We start from the raw sequence: 16,234 nt of genomic DNA on the forward strand, positions 1-16,234 counted from the left end.
AGCATTATACAGATCCCATACAACTTTGTGGAAATGTAGGAGTGTGTCATATAAATGTTGAGTCAAGGCAAAATAAAAACTTTCTATTACTCTGATGATTCAACCCCTCTCCTGACTTTCAGAAGAGCTGTTAGGAATAGTCTCCTTCATAATAGTTACTATGAGTTTGACCACTTCTAGTGCTTATGTAAAATAGTCCTCCATGATTGCACATGGTTGCACAGTGACTACCACAGTTAAGAATGTTGTTGATGACTGCAGTCTATATCTCACCAAAATGCGGATGATAACTGTGATAATAATACTGGCAATGCTGTAGTTGTATGGCATGTGTCTCAGAGAGAGAGGACAGAGAGGGAGGATTCTTGGTCTGTATATTACAAAACTTTTGTGAAAGTGCACAAACTACTAAAATGGCTCAGAATAAAACTCCTTATCACAGAAATTGTATTTCTATGTAAACTAAATGAAAACTCTAGGCATAGTGCACATAGCCTTAAAAGACTGAAATATCCTGTTTCTATTTATTTCTTAATATTTTAAATTATCAGCAGTATTTACCATTACAAAGGAGTTACTTAGCATGTTCAGATCCTTGTAGTATTTTGAATTATTTAAAGCAGCACAGAAGGCAGGAATAGGCACAGAGCCAGGAACCTAGGCAGATATCCAAAGGCACTTTGGGACTTTAGATCCAGATATTTTCTGTTCATTTTAAAGGAAGGACAGTTAAAATCATGGAAATTGCTGGAGAAATATTTTTTATTTTCACTAATATTCTATAACAGGGAACTCATATTTTTTTCTTGTTGCTCTTTTAAAAAAGAGACCTTTTTGAGATCAGTACACTGTCAGATCATGGAACTGCTGTGATGCCTAATGACCCTAATAATCCCTTTTATTTTTACTGCAGCAGTTTGTAGATTGCAAAGCAAATAATAAAGCAATCCAATATAACCGTATCAAAAATTGATAAAAAATTTTGTATAAAGTGCTATGAGAATCAGAGTGATTTGTCAGTAGAAATGGTCTCTCTACAGACCATGGATTAAAAAGGGATTTTGGTGTTAGCAGTAGCTACAAATATTGAAGCTTTTCCTTTAATTATTAATAATAAGACAAATCATTAAAAAGTCAATACTAGCAGAACTATGCATTCAATAGAATAAGCCTTATTACTTTTCTAGATCAACACTGAGGTTGAACTTATGTGAAATAGTTGGTGTAACTTTCAGTGTATTCTCTGTAAAAGGAAAACTTCACCATGTAGTCAATCTTGCTTATACTGTTTATTTCCAAATAAAGAATCATACCTAGACTTCAGGAAATCTAAGGTCTTCATACTTGCCTTTTGCTTTTTGGAGTTTTTGTCTAAGTCTGGTTGATTCTTTGAGACTTACTTGTGCAGAGAAGTTGCATGTATTTTTATTTTAAGTTTTTGCTGCTGCAAAAACCAGAACACCTCTTGGAAACTGCAGAACTTTTATAAAACAGTGTTAAAATGCTCAGGTCACTAATACTGAAAGAAAAAATCTCCAGGATGAATGAGCACATTTATATATATAACTGTCTGAAAGTCTTGTGATTGAAGGTTTTCTTCCTGATCCTCCTTATGGAGGTCTCCCCATGTGGGCAAATGGTTGGCCCATGATAACGAGAATTCAGAAAGACAGGGAGTGGGGAGAGCATCAAAAGAAGACTAGAATTAACAGGTAATTGATGCGGTAGTCCTACTGTAGTCACTTAATAAACAGGATCTCAAAAGAAATGGCTATACAGAAAGGTTCTGCTTTTGTCAGTAGGATCCCTAGTACTTATGACTGCCCTAAAGGCATGTCAAAATGCAATTGAATATGTTTTCCTTTAAGATGCCTTAGAAGGGGAAGAAATTTGGTGGCTGGAATAACATAATTGGGGATTAAAATGTTAATGAATCTCTCATTTTGCATTGTTAATGCATTTATTGAAAGATAGTTATTGATTTAATTATACTAACAAAACAAATTACATTAAAATTGCAGTCTAACTCAGTTTTGAGCTTTGGAAATGGAAATAGGTTTTTCACCTTCAGAAAAGAAGAAAATCCAATTTCAAAGACAGGAAATCAGTTGGATTACGTTTAGAAATTTATTATGGATGCTTTTGAAATGCTATTGGCATTGAAATTGCAGAGTGCTATTATTCTCCAATGTAATTATAATGGGCTTGATTGTATAATCTTACACATCCTAGTAATAACATTTGCAGAAGTAGATATGGTCTAACTGAAATCCAGGCAGACTTAAATTTTCTGATAACACTGTTAAAGCCCTACAGTAAATTGTAAAGGAAGCAGATTTGCAGTGCTGCTGCATAATATAAGCACAGTTTGATATGTCTAGGGAATGTAAAGATTCAAGCTACATAACTTAACAAACAATAAGGCTGCATACGACATACTGTGTATAGACAGCAGACATTCCAGTTATGAATGGATTTTTTATTTTTTTTGGTAAATTTTCTTCCCACAGTTTGGGAGACAGTCTCATAGATAATGATTTGTGGTCACAGAAAGTGGCTAAACCACAGCCGTTCAACACAGCCGTCATCGTATTTGGGGTATTTTATTGGATATTTTGGGTATTTAGGCTGATAAGTGGGAGTTGAGGAAGCAGAATTTCACTCCCAAACTATGGGCCAGTCCAGGATCTTGTGCCCCAGCTCTTCATTATTTTATTGCTGGCAGGAAACAAGTAGAAGGTGGACCTTCACTGCTTTCTGTAAGTGTACTGACCGGCAAGCTGGCTGCTGCCCATTGACCACCACTCAGCAGAATGCACTGCATCACAGCTCCTCAGAGGCCAAGGACCTATAACTTCAGGTGGCTTTGGAGCCATATGTCATGTAGAGCTGCTGTAGGAGCTGATCCCCTAATTGCTTTTTTCAAATATGTCTGAAATTGGCTGATAGATCCAAACCATACTGTGCGTAAGGGATAAACACACAAACTCACAGTATGACAGCAAATGCTTTTGTCTCAGGAAGTTAAATTAGAAATGGTTGAGAAAAATGTTAAAAAATAGGACATTTTTAAAAACAGCATTTTGAAATTATATTCAGATGAAAAATGCTTTAGAAAGGTATCTTCTTCTATTGTGGTTAATTCTTTCTTCTTCCTCACTGATTTTTTTTTCCTGTAACTACTTTTGTTACTGACTGATATTATTATTTTTCATTTGAAGAAGTGCAATAAGCTACGGAGAGGTATAGATTGACAAAAAAATAATGTTCAAAGAGAAAATGAAAGTGAAGTGAGTACCCCTACACAGTGCTCCTTCCTTTATGCTCAATGGCAAATGAAGCAAAAATGAAAGAAGAAAATCTAAAAATGAGTATTGAATATATTGAATATGTCAGAATTTTACAATGTCCTATCTTATCCCCAAATTGAAAACTGTGAATTATTTTATAGAAAAACAAAAGTTAAAAGGAACAATGCTATGCATATAAAATACATTTTTGACAGAATGTCAAACGTAGCATTGCTTGGTCACATAATTCATTCAAATGCTCTAGAAAAACACTGTTGAATGTAGTTTTTAGTCATGTTGTTCTGTGGCCAGTGGCTATTTTCTTTTCTCCATATTGGGCACTGAAACTGTTAACTGCACTTCTATTTGAGAAGTACTGTCTTTGAACAGTTTGTTAATAATCTGCTCTTTTTGGTGGTAACTCATTCCTCTTATTCTTCCTTAGTTTCTGTAAATTTAAACGTTCCGTTATACGTAAATTTTCTTGTCCTACATCATCTTTGGTAATGCGTCTGTATTTTCCACCTTCCCAATCAAACATTTTTGCTTTCTCTTGGATTTTCTTTTACTAGATAGTGATTTCCTTCACCACTCCCATTGATGAAACTTAATATATCTCGCTTCTATTGCATATTTCCTTGAATGGTTTAATGGAATTGGCAAAGAAGGAAAGGACTTAAGGGAAGTATATAGACATATGTCATACAATGCATACTCTGCAAAATGAAAATGTGTGTTTTAATGAAACAAATACAGCAAATACAACAAATACAATTTAAAACTCAAAAAGTTGAAAATCATGAGTAAAAATCGTTTATACCATTTTTTTTAATGTATGCATGCATTCACTGTATTTATGTTTTATTATAATTTAGTGGAACTATTAATATTACTTTTTTTTTTTCAAAGCATGTAATGGTAGTGAAACTTTCTATCTCAAAACTGACATTTTACCAAAAAATACTTGAGTATTGAAAATGGCTATGCAAATTTCAACATCAGTGGACTTCAGCCATGTTTTGTTTGTTGTGCAGGAACTAGACTCTTTTCATGCTCTTGAGCTTTCTAGTGCCCAGTACTGAAGACAGCCCAGGTGATGCAGAGATTTGCTTCGGTCAGATATCTGGTAAACTAAATTTAACATTCATTCACCCACACTTTTTATTAATGAGTGCTATCCACACAGGTGGCTTTTCAGTAGAACTTTGGCTGGATTAAAGGAAGGGGAAATTATTTAAATGCTTTAATAATCTAAATCTAAATCAGGGATATAGTCTCTATACTTCAGCATTATTCTTGTTACTGTTTTTGTAGATCAACAGCAGGAGATCCAATAGCCACCAGTTAGTGCTGTAGTGGTTGAGGCAAAATATTTTATCTGTAGCCTGTATAAACTGTAGCACCACATATTCTTTGGTGCTTTTATTTTGTTTAGTAATAGAAAGCACATAAAATTCATGGAATTTGCAGGAGCTGATGTAGCAGCCTGTTTAAGTTTGCTGTGTATATAAAATGCAGTGTATATTTTGGACTAAGTCTTTCTCTCATGTTCCACCCCAGGGTATTTATTTTCTTCATAAGCACTCATAAAATGTATTTAATGATATGATTTTTCTAGTAGAATATACTGAAGTGTGGCGTGAATTATTATTTCACTTACTTTTGCTGTTGCTTTGTTTTGACCAGAATTATGATTGGAATTATGGGGTGGTTGGTTCCACAGCCACATTCCAAATCATATTACAATCAAACCATCCAGTTGACTTTCAAGAATACTCAATTCCAGATATTCTAAGTGTCCATGAAGGTACTTTGACTATCTAGGTAGTCCGGAAATCTAGTGTGAAAGGAGAGTTTAATCTGTTTTCCTCGGAGTTTAATCTATATTCCATAGCTTCTGGAAAAGTAAGTGGATGATTCCTCCCAATTGCAGGACAGTATGAAGGCCATAAAAAACACTATTAGCTTTTAAGTCAAGATGTGAGCTGGAGTATTGACAGCTCCATAGATTAGGGGTTTATGTCTGTGCCTTATTCAACAATTATAGCACCCATGGTTGTGGTGTTAAACTTATTCACCAAGGCTCATGATTATATCTTGAGGATAAACAACTAAGGAAACACTTCTGACTTCTCCCTGAGAATGGCTTCTCCTGTAAGAGTCAAGATGCATGAAGCAGGGATGATATTTTCCTGTCGTATTATCTCACTGAGAAGTGCAGCTCAATGCAAACCATTGACTATTTCTGCAGTGGTATTATTTACAGCATAGTAAACTGAGATGGCTATAAATACAGAGCTGTAATAGTGACTGCCTCATCTGGTGCACTCTTTCATGTATTAAAAAAAAAAATATATATTAAAAAAGCCTTGTGCACACAAGCTAGCAAAACATTTGTTTCCAGACCTTACTAATTTTGTAATTCACACTGAAGCCAACACCCTTCCCTGACAGTGATTGGGTTTCTAATTAAGGATTTAAGTCTGAACACATGCTCTTAACTCCTAGTTTAAGACTACACCGTGTGCTGTAGCTAGGTTATATATTTCCCCCAGACAGGGTTAGCAGTAAGAGTTGGTTGCAGTTGTTTCCCTGTGTTAGAAAGCAAAACTGAGAGCTCCAGAAGAATCATGTTTTCAGGTATGATTTTGTGGCATACAAGTACTTTTGTCATAGGTGTTTAAAGTTTTTAAGATTTCTGTTTTGCAGGAATAGTTTTCCAGCATCTCCCTTATGAGGAAAGGCTGAGGGAGTTGGGTCTCTTTAGCTTGAAGAGAAGAGGAGACTGAGGGGTGGCCTCATGAATGTTTATAAATATGTAAAGGGTGAGTGTCAGGAAGATGGAGCCAGGCTCTTCTCAGCGACATCTAATGATAGGGCAAGGGGCAATGGGTGCAAGCTGGAACATAGGAGGTTTTGCTTAAATAGGAGATGAAACTTTTTTGTGGTGAGTGACAGAGCACTAGGAGGGCTGTCCAGGGGCTTGTGGAGTCTCCTTCTCTGGAGACATTCAAACTCCCCCTGGATGTGTTCCTGTGTGACATGATTTAGGTGTTTCTGCTCTGGCAGGGGGATTGGACTAGATGATCTTTCAAGGTCCCTCCTACTCCCTAACATTCTGTGATTCTGTGAAAGTAGTTTACTGATTAAAACTAAAGAGAAAGGAATGTCCTGAGAAGGTCAAAAATGGATTAGCTGATCCAGCAGATGGCTTTCATGCTGGTGTTCCTTAGACCTCTTTTAATGGTATATGCAAATGTTTATTTTGTTTTGGCTTTGCTTTGTACAGAAAAGTAAAAAGCATCAAGAGGTTAAACAGAAGTTACTGTGCAGGTTAACTTAATGCTGTTCGTTGAGAAAACTTAGACTGCAGTTGGGATTTAATCTGAAGGAGCTTTATCAGACCTCTTATGTAGTTAAAGAACACAAAGCAGCAAATTCCTAATGAAAATACTGCTTCTCATCACGGAAAATAATCTAATTCGGTTTTCATCCTAGTAAGTGAAACTGTCATTAAGACATGGTATGTGTATATCTATCTATATATATATCACTTCGTATCTACGTCCAATATACTTAATAACTAATATTATAAAATTATATTGGGCAGTAATCATGTTTAGCATGACTTCTTTTTTTTTTTTTTTTTTCCTTAGTGAGTAATGATTTTGTGGTCATGTGTAGAAGTCATCTGTTAACCTTCCTTTACCTTGATAAGAATTCAATGGTAAAGTCCAAGCCAAAACCTTTTGTTATCTTGAATTATTTTTAAATTTTATTTTATTTTATCCATCCTGTAAATTAATTACTCTTTAATACTTTGAAATGATTAAAATTTTGGTGTTCTTCCTTGCCACATTCTCGTAATCTTATGAAGGCGATACTTTCGAATAATCCTATGTAGAAAAGCTTCCACTGTATTACTTCGCTTACTTTTAGGGTGCATTGTTTAAACAAGTAATATAGGTCAGTGCTACAAGTGTTCCCAGTAATTTCTTAGTCTTGCAAAGAGAAAACAAATTATTCAACCTGTAAAATGAATTTGTTGATTCTGGGTCCTATATATGTTATCATTGAGCAAAAGTGAAAGGAGTTTAAAAGGGATTGAGTAGCTGGAAGTATTATTTCCCTTATCATTTAAATTTATAAACTACAAAGCTAGTTTAATATCCAGGCTTTTTTTTTTCCCTCTGTAGAGTAGTTTGATTAAAATAACAAATACCATGTCTGGCATGCTCTGCGTTTTGCATCAGCATCTGATTTGATAATACTTAAAAATTAACTTTGCTTTGGGACCTATTTCAGGGGTGCGGATGTCAAAAGCACTTTTTTTTTTTGCTACACTTTAGGACTGCAAACTGAATTCCTACAGCATTATCTGTGAGATGCTAATTGGCTAAAAAATATATCCTGTCTCCCCGTGATAATTTTCATCAACAGTGATGTAGAGATGTAAAATATGCGGCTGAAATACCACAATTTCTTGTGGGAACTTTCCACTGTATTTCTTGAGCCCTCTTGATAAGGCCAAACTTGCGTGAAAAAAAATACTTCATGCAAGACAAACTGAATTACTTCAAGGCAGGAAGGAGGAAACACTTAAAGGAGCCTGCAAGGGGACACAGCATTTCCGGACTGCAGATCAAGGGAGTATAGTAACATGCTGGGGGAAGAGCTTCTTTTTCATCTGGATAACTGTGAATGTACCAGATGACAGCTTTTTCTTAATGTGGTGAGTGAGTTTTTGCAGCCTTTGGAAAGGTTGACAGGCTGTCCAGTGCATGGAAGAGATGTGTCAGTAAACAAACTTCAGCGGTTGCATGAAGTGCTGACACATGACTGAAGTCAGGTTATCGTGGTTTCAAGGTGTTATACAGGATAACAAGGACCTATGTCTTGCTTTTGAAGAGGAAGTAGGGATAGAAACTATTGAATACTGAATGTCATAGCTATGAATATTAATGTGCTATTTGAGGTCACTTTTCAGAAAGTTGGAGGAAAAGCCTTCTAAAGTTTGCTCAACAGCTTTCTGAAAAATGGGGAGGAGAGGGGGAAAAAGGGTGTAAACTCATTCAAGTAAGTATTTCTTTGGGTTGTTAAACTTGGTCATATTTCCCTCTGAGGTTTTCCTCTTTCCCTCAGGGACTGCAGTGTATGCTAGTATATATGCTTTATGGCACAAGGACAAAAAGAAATGTGCCTCAAATATGAGGCAAAAAACAAACCCTGTAATATAAATGAAATGGAACATAGTGATTGATTTTTGAATGTGTTTATTCTGTATTGTACTTAATATTCTATATTGAATTTAATAAAAAAAAAAAGAAATATTAGTGGTGCTACAGTCATCTAATATATATCCAAATGTCATAATGGTACATATGGTGTGTGGGGGGACATGAATAGAGTAACATTTTCAGTATATTTTTTCAGAGTATAACTTTTTAAAGCATCTTGCGTAAACAGATGAGATTAAAACTGTGCTTTTCATCAGGCAGCGTGTTTTCCTTTTTATGGAATACTTTTCTTCATAAGTATTTTTACTCCAAGTTACATTTCAAAGCAACAGTGATTTTCTTATTTTTATTATAACTTTGTTGTTTTTGTGCTAAATTGAATATTTACTTTCCCTGTGTGTACGTATATTAAGTTAGAGGGCTTCCATTTAAGTCCTGAGTTTCATAAAGGAAACAAATCGTAATGTGATGTTTTATGCCAATACTAATCAAATACTACTGACTAGTCATCTTTCTTGCTTGTATCATTTCTGGCATATACACAAAGCCTGTAACATTAATTCAGGCATACTGGATATGTATATTTCAATGCTTGAGAGTATTTCCTACTACTACTGTTGCATACGAACACAGAAATGTGCCTTTTTTTTTTTAAAGCTCTTCCTGATGAAATGCTACCATTCAGCAATCCTTTATGTGAATGCAGAGCTGGTTAATGGGATCAGGCTGAAAGTGTTGTTTGTAATGACTTTAATGGAGATCACTGATTTACAGTGCCTGAAGAAGGAAGTGAAAACATCTTATGAAGAAAGCTGGAGGATTGCTAAGTCATCTGTTTGCTTCAGAGAAGCATCACATACTTAAATGAATTCAGCAGTCTGTGTAAAGGACTGTGTTACTACTTAGAAACAGAGTCCTGGAAAACCTGTGTACTCCTAGCTTATGAGTTTAGCCTGCAGCTCTAAGCTGCTCCTTACTGAAGCAGGTGTGCTCAGTTACTGTTTAGTGAAGTGACTGGGCTGTGTTCAAACACAGCTTAGGACAGGGTTGTCATTTCTGCTCAGCATCCTTGACATGCATTGTCAGTAATTTCTGCCAGGGTTGGGGTGACAGGTGGGTTCTGTAACTGCAGTCTGGGGCTTTTTTTGGTTTCATCCTATGACAGGCAAGCATCAGGGAGTGATTTAGTGAATAATAATGTAGCCAGTTGTATATAAGAAAATGAGTGCAATTTTTTTGTAGCTCATAGCCTTTATGCTGCTTAAATGTTATACGCATCTGTAGTCCACTTCTATATGTATATACTACCACAAGTCATTAGAGGACATCTCCCTCAGAGCTTGGTCCACTGGCCTTGCACACATCAAAACCATCAGAGTCCCGTATCACTCTGTCACATGGTTCCTAGAAAGTATTGCTCTCTGCCTGGCACAGAGGTGAAACAATCCCCAAGAGCAATAAATTACTAATTAGCCACATATTTTCATGAAATATTAACATGTTAATCCTCCTGCATTGTGCTTAATGCTGCGAAATGAGTTGGTAACTGAATGAGTGAGTTAAAGCCAATACGGTCTATGTAGTACAGCAAAGTGCTGTTCGACAGCATGATTATAAATTAGAGCAAAGGGTAATTTATATCTTCTTATGGCCTCTTCTTGGCATGTACCCTGATCAATCAATGTGTAATTTACCATACAGACTAGTTACATTCATGGATGTGAAGCTGAAATGTCACTATGTGAGCTTGGGTGAAACTGCTGCCTGAGCTTAGGCAACTTTGCATGAGTATGTGCTGTGGCAAATAATATCAAGGGAATAAAAACCATGTTACATCCATGAGCTTTCTAATGTGATCTACAACTCCTAACACCACTCAATGATCTTTTGTATTCATTGATGCATAGTAAACAAGGGACTTGATTGCTTGATTGAAAAAAGACTTTTAATCTATACAGACGGAACAGTTGCTAGCCAGGGTTATTTATAGCTAGTGCTTTTTTGCTTCTTAGAAGAAAGATGTCCAGACTGTTTTGTTTTTCAAGTTTATTGTCAAAGCATACCTTAAAATGGCAGTTAACTTCTCAGCCAGAATCCTTAAATATTTTTTGTTTGATTGATTAGCAATTATATTGCAGCATTCACCCTGTATCAGGAATATGGGCCATTTTTTTCTTTCCTCCTTCCTCTCTGTTGCTTTACTCTTCCTGCAGATACTAGGAGGGATACAGGAGACAACCTGCATTTATCTGGAGGCTTTATAAAGTGAATAGTGACAAGTCAAATTATTGCTAATCCTAATGGTAGTACAGGGCTTATTTGGGACTAAGCTCTGGGCTGAATGTGGAGTGGCAAAAATCTCTCTAAGTATGGGCAAATCTCTTAATTTAATGCTTTGTAGAGGAAATGGTCAGTCAGTTTAGGAATAGAGAGGATAAGGAGTTGGTATAGGTCTCTGGTTAGTGTGCCAGCTGACACTACTGACTGGTAGAAAGGATCTTGAAGTTTGCAGGTAGTGCAACACATTCTGAGACTGTGAAACTCTATTTGTAAATTTCTGTGTTCACACATTAAGTCCTCAGAGATGTGAAGTCTTTCCCTCCCCTCACAGGAAAAAAGGCTGTAGCAGAAGAAAGGCTTTTTAAATGTATATATGTTTTTCTTTATTGGAGTGTGAGACAGGATGGGAGTGGCTGGTAAGATGCCTGGTGGCACTTACGTGAATCAGTACTTTCACACATGATTAGAATTCTGTTCCTTTGCAGGGAATCAGTTTCAGTTTAAATATACTAGTGGGAAGAGCCTGAAGTGCATGTTTGTGGGGGCAGACAGAGACAAGACAGTAGCTAAGAGACAAGTCATAACTCTGAGGGCAAAACATGGGTTTTCTTTCTCTCTGCAGTAGCTCAAAGTTTTGTGACCTGCATACCTGGAAAAACAGCCCCAAGCCAAAATAACAAATCTGATGTAAAGCTCGGGGAGCAGCTACGGACAGGGAGATCAGTGGTTATTCAGAAAAAAATGTCTAGTGGAGAAACTCCAAGTCATATTCTTAGCACTATGAGAACATGCATTAATGCGGCTTTATGAACTTAGCTGCCAAACTAATGCAGCACCACGCCTCTGTTCCTAAAGGGTAGAAATAAATATGGAAGAGGACCCATCTGAAAAGCTCTCTCCTTACATGTTTCTTTTATTAGGTGAAAGGTACAATATGTCTTAACCTGTGCTATAACCATATGAATCCTTTATGATGCAGTTTTCACTCCAATCATATGGGATCAGCTGAGAGGATGAACTGAGCTCAGAGCTGATGGTCTTCTGGGAAAATGAGTGTCTCACTGTCACTTCATTCCTGTGCTGTTCTAACGCCCATTTCTATTCATTGTTTCTCCATTTGAGTTTGACTCCTGTATTCACAGCTATTATTTTAACATGCACCTGAAACTTCTGTGACTTCTGCATGTCAGAGACGGAGCACAATAACTTGAGAACTTGTCAGTCATGACTGAAATAATGTCATGACAAAGACAAGAACTGAAATAATTTCTTTTCAGAACAGTGTGGCTTTTTGAGTATAGCATTGAGTATGACCCGCGTCCTTGGGCAAGAAATTGTTTTTTTTGTGTTAGTTACTCATCTGAATGACACTGACACTAGTTTCTTTGTAAAATGCTTTGAGTTGTGCTGGTAAGAAGTGCAATTTCAAAGCAAAGATTCATTATTACTCTCTTTTATGCTGCACGATTTTCACAGAGCTGCTGCAAACAAAGGAATTAAGGCTTCTCGAGAGATGATGCAAGTATCTATTCTTATACTAGTCCCCCATAGTGAGCTGGGCTTCAGCACAATTAAGAAAGGGAATTCTAACCATGGTTACCTCGTTTTAAAATGCAACTTACTTTGTTCTGGAGATTTTTATTTCCTTAACTCAACGTTTTTTGTGTTAGTCAGTACCGTGGTTGAAAAGATTCTGGAGAACAAGCCCACAATTTTCCATGTTGTTTGGTTTATTATTGGAGGGAAAACATGAGGGATATTTTCAAAGCTTTTATTTCTTCCCCTTTTGGAAGGCTAGAAATTGTCAAATCAAGCAGTTTTCTCACAGAAGTGGTGAAACAGGCCCTCTAACATCATCTTCTATTCTAGGATGATTCACTAGAGTTGAAGAAAAGTCTCCTTAGTGAAGAGACTTCCTGAGGTATACAGTTCTCTGAACTTGTGGCACTGAAAATGACAAGTGGCCTTTCTATTTCATTCTTGAAAAAACTTTCAGTAGTTATGAGAGATGGCTGTCTCCATTTAGACTTTGAAGATCATTTTGTGTAACTATGGACTTATAGCCTACGATCCAAGAAAAAGTGAGGCTGACTCAGAAGGAGTCGTATAATTACAGTGAAAACAGGTGGTATGTTTGCCTAGGCAAAACCTTCAACTGAATTGACATGTGTGAGGACAGGTTCCATTTTAACTGAAGGTTTGGAGCAATTTCCAGAAACTATTATTCTTGGTTTAAATATAGAAAAGTGGAAGAGTTTGAATCTTGGTGTCCTACATAGTTTATGGAAAAATTCTGTACATCGGTGTACAGCATAAAAGTATTATAGGATAGGAGATGTCCCAGTGCTTCAAACGTTTTGGAGAAACACTGTTTACTTGATGTACACACAGAGCAGAGTTCCTGGGCATGAGTCCCGGGAGATCTACCTGGAAAGGAAAGAATTATCCTGTAAGTGATTTTCTTTATTATTTTTGAGGACTATGAATCTCATCAGCGCTGATGGTCACTTAAGCAGGAAACCACTCATCATGTTGTTTTTGTGACTTGTACTCATATCGCCGAAAATTTTCTATGTATTTTTAAATGTGTTCTTTGCTTAGATTCTGCGTTATTCCTTGAGTTTCACAAGCTTAAGTTAGACCTCTTACTGGCCTGAGCCTATGAATATATTGGCCTCTACGTGCCTTTGATCTTGGAGCTGGTAACTGGATCATTCAGGGGAGCAGAACTTGAAGATATTGAATGAGAAAGTAAAATGATTAAGTGGAAAGTCCTGAACAGTGACTTTATTAGGTAAATCAAAGATACCGCAACTAAAGTTGCAGTGAAGACAAGATAAGCCATGGAGAGTACTAAATGACACATGATAGTATGTCAAATTTAAACTTACAGCTAATAGGGGTGCCGTTAAACACATCTTGCAGTATTTCTATGCTCTGTGATATCCTATTTTTTTTTAAGACTAAATTCTGGGTGTTGGACTCTACCATGATGTCTTACAAGTTAAGCATGCACTTGTTAAGTATGTGACTTTTGAACAGTTCAATCTTGCAGAATTTTGTTTCTTGCACTTGGCTTGAATGCATGTTATCTACTTGAATTTGTATTAAATTTGTTAAATTGCCAGGGGGTGGGTGGGGAGGAGGGAATTAAAGTCAAGCAATAATCACTAAACATTATTCATTAGGTGAAAGTTCAGAATTACAAATACTGTAGTTAGAAATAGAAAGAAGAAAATCATAAATGGAAGACATTTCACACAGTGGTCTATTAAACTCTGCAGTGCAAGTAGAAGTGTTCTCAAAATAATAACTCTGCTCATGTCATTGCGCGGTATGTCATCTACACATACCAGCTTTAGATTGCTTTGATATTTGCCCAACAAGTCTTCCAATTTCTCTTCAATGATATTTGAATTATTTAAGGGTTCTTTTTTCTTTCTTTTTTTTTCCCTTTTCTTTTAGAGAGCAGGAATTTAGGAATGACTTGGCAGTGTGACCCTGACCATTAACACATAAATAATGTAAGCTGGTCTTTACTTTGAGAGAGATGATTGGCTCTGTAAAGATATTTGAACAAATGTGTTTGCTATTTAATCCTCATCAATATGAAAAGTAATACTAGAAGCAGCCTATGGAAGATAAACTAATAAAAATCTTTGCAAGAACTATGTGCAAGAACTATTTGCAAGAACCTGTGATATTTATTTTGAAAAAGCAGTGAATAAAGGGAATGTATTAGGGAGCAAAATATTGTTTGATAAACCTGTCATTTTTATGTGCTGAAAAAAATGACTCTTGGGGACTTATTGATGCAGAGATGATGGTCATTTTTATTTTAGTAACAAATCATACTATGACAGATTCAAAGGTACATGATAAATAATGAGATAGGAAGTTTTAGGTGGCAAATCTGAGAAAACAGACCATTTATAGAATAACATTTACATTTAATTTGTTTTAAATCATAGAGGTATATTTGTAGCTGGATGCTTGTGTCTGATGGGGAGAGAATATCAGGGTCTTAAGCCAAAGCATATTTCAGTGACCAAAGTGTGAGGGGAAGTGCAGGGCACTGCTTATGTGACACTTCTACTTACCGAAAATAGATTTTACGTTCTAGTTCCTTAAATTAATTATTCAAAATGCTGAAACAACTAAATTTGGTTCATTTTTTCATTGACTTAGAAGTTGCATGACCTACAGTGTGTAAAGCCAGGCCATTTACCTCCATTTGCAGCTCTCCAATGATCTGGTCTGAGACCTAGTCTTGACTTGGTTTCCTTCCTTCTTTGACCTTCTTTTTGCCTTACATAGAGATTACCATCTGGTGCAGACTATGTCCTCTCTTATGAACAATTTCTGTCTATTGGTGCTTTTTGAAGGCTGCTAAGTCCACCATCCAGGTAAAATGCTTTCCTTTCGTAAATAAAAATCCATGAAAGCCATTTCAGGTTTGGCTGGAACCTGTGTCCTCACACGTTCTTTGGGTTAGTAGATTGCCAAATGTTCCAGAGTGGGTGCCTTGGCCTCTGGATTGTATGTGCGAACCAAATTGTAAGGGCTCGTGCAGAGGGTAAGGAACTGTAAAAATTAGCGGAAGGAGGAGGTTTGGTCATTTTGGAAGTCATTGCTATATAATGAGGCACACCTAACTGAACTGCCTGGTATGGTATGTTCATACCACAAGATCTTTCTTGTGCTATGAATGTATTGTGAATGGTGAATAACAGCAGTGAGGCAGTGTTATCTTGAAGGTATTGTCTCAAGTGTTGCCTGCTCTTAAAAGCTCTGTTGAAACCTGAAGGAAGAAGTTGCACAGAAGGAAGAGTCAGGAGCAAGATCTCACTAGTTACCACCTGGTAGTGAAGCTTGGTAGCTTGCTATTGCAGATGTTTTTTAAAAAATAAAAAAATTCTCGATACAAAGAGTTGCTTCCAAACAGGCCAGAAACCGAAGTAGTGAATATACAATATTTTTAAGTAAGTATCTTATGTGATTAGTTATTGGAGTAATTCCCAGTATATCAAAGGACTAATGCAATAGTTAATTTATATAGCAACCTTTTAGTACACTCAGTCTTTGGAGAGCTCAAAACATATTAGCAAAGGGAGTATAGAAGAATAGCACCTGACAGTAATAACTCGAGGTGTTTGATCTTTAGAGCACTTTCAAATGTTAAGCTGCTGAATCTTGCCTTGTGTATCGCAGGGTTTCTGGAGTCTTTAAAATTCTGGTGCTACAGGTCTTGTCTTAAAGTAATGTCAAACAAACATCTAAAAGCATGGCAATCCTGCAAAGCATATATTTTGTGCTCATGGGAATGCTTAAATTCATTAAATCATATCCTCTGTCTGCAGAGAAAGATAAACACACACACTTCTGTCTTTCCTGTGTCTAGACTGATGGGTAAATAAAGATAGGAGC

At 36.4% G+C, this 16,234-nt stretch overlaps 1 long non-coding RNA gene across 1 annotated transcript in view; it reads left to right on the forward strand.

The window, feature by feature from the left end:
- Window positions 1-5,695: 5,695 nt before the first annotated feature.
- The window catches only part of LOC106041772 (uncharacterized), a 33,426-nt gene continuing 22,887 nt past the window's right edge, over window positions 5,696-16,234 (forward strand). Inside the window, exon 1 of the long non-coding RNA XR_007160127.2 lies at window positions 5,696-5,930. This is a non-coding gene — a long non-coding RNA (uncharacterized lncRNA). The remainder of the gene's footprint in view (window positions 5,931-16,234) is intronic.

Source organism: Anser cygnoides, chromosome 4, assembly GCF_040182565.1.
Source record: "Anser cygnoides isolate HZ-2024a breed goose chromosome 4, Taihu_goose_T2T_genome, whole genome shotgun sequence".
In the NCBI taxonomy this organism is placed as follows: Eukaryota; Metazoa; Chordata; class Aves; order Anseriformes; family Anatidae; genus Anser; species Anser cygnoides.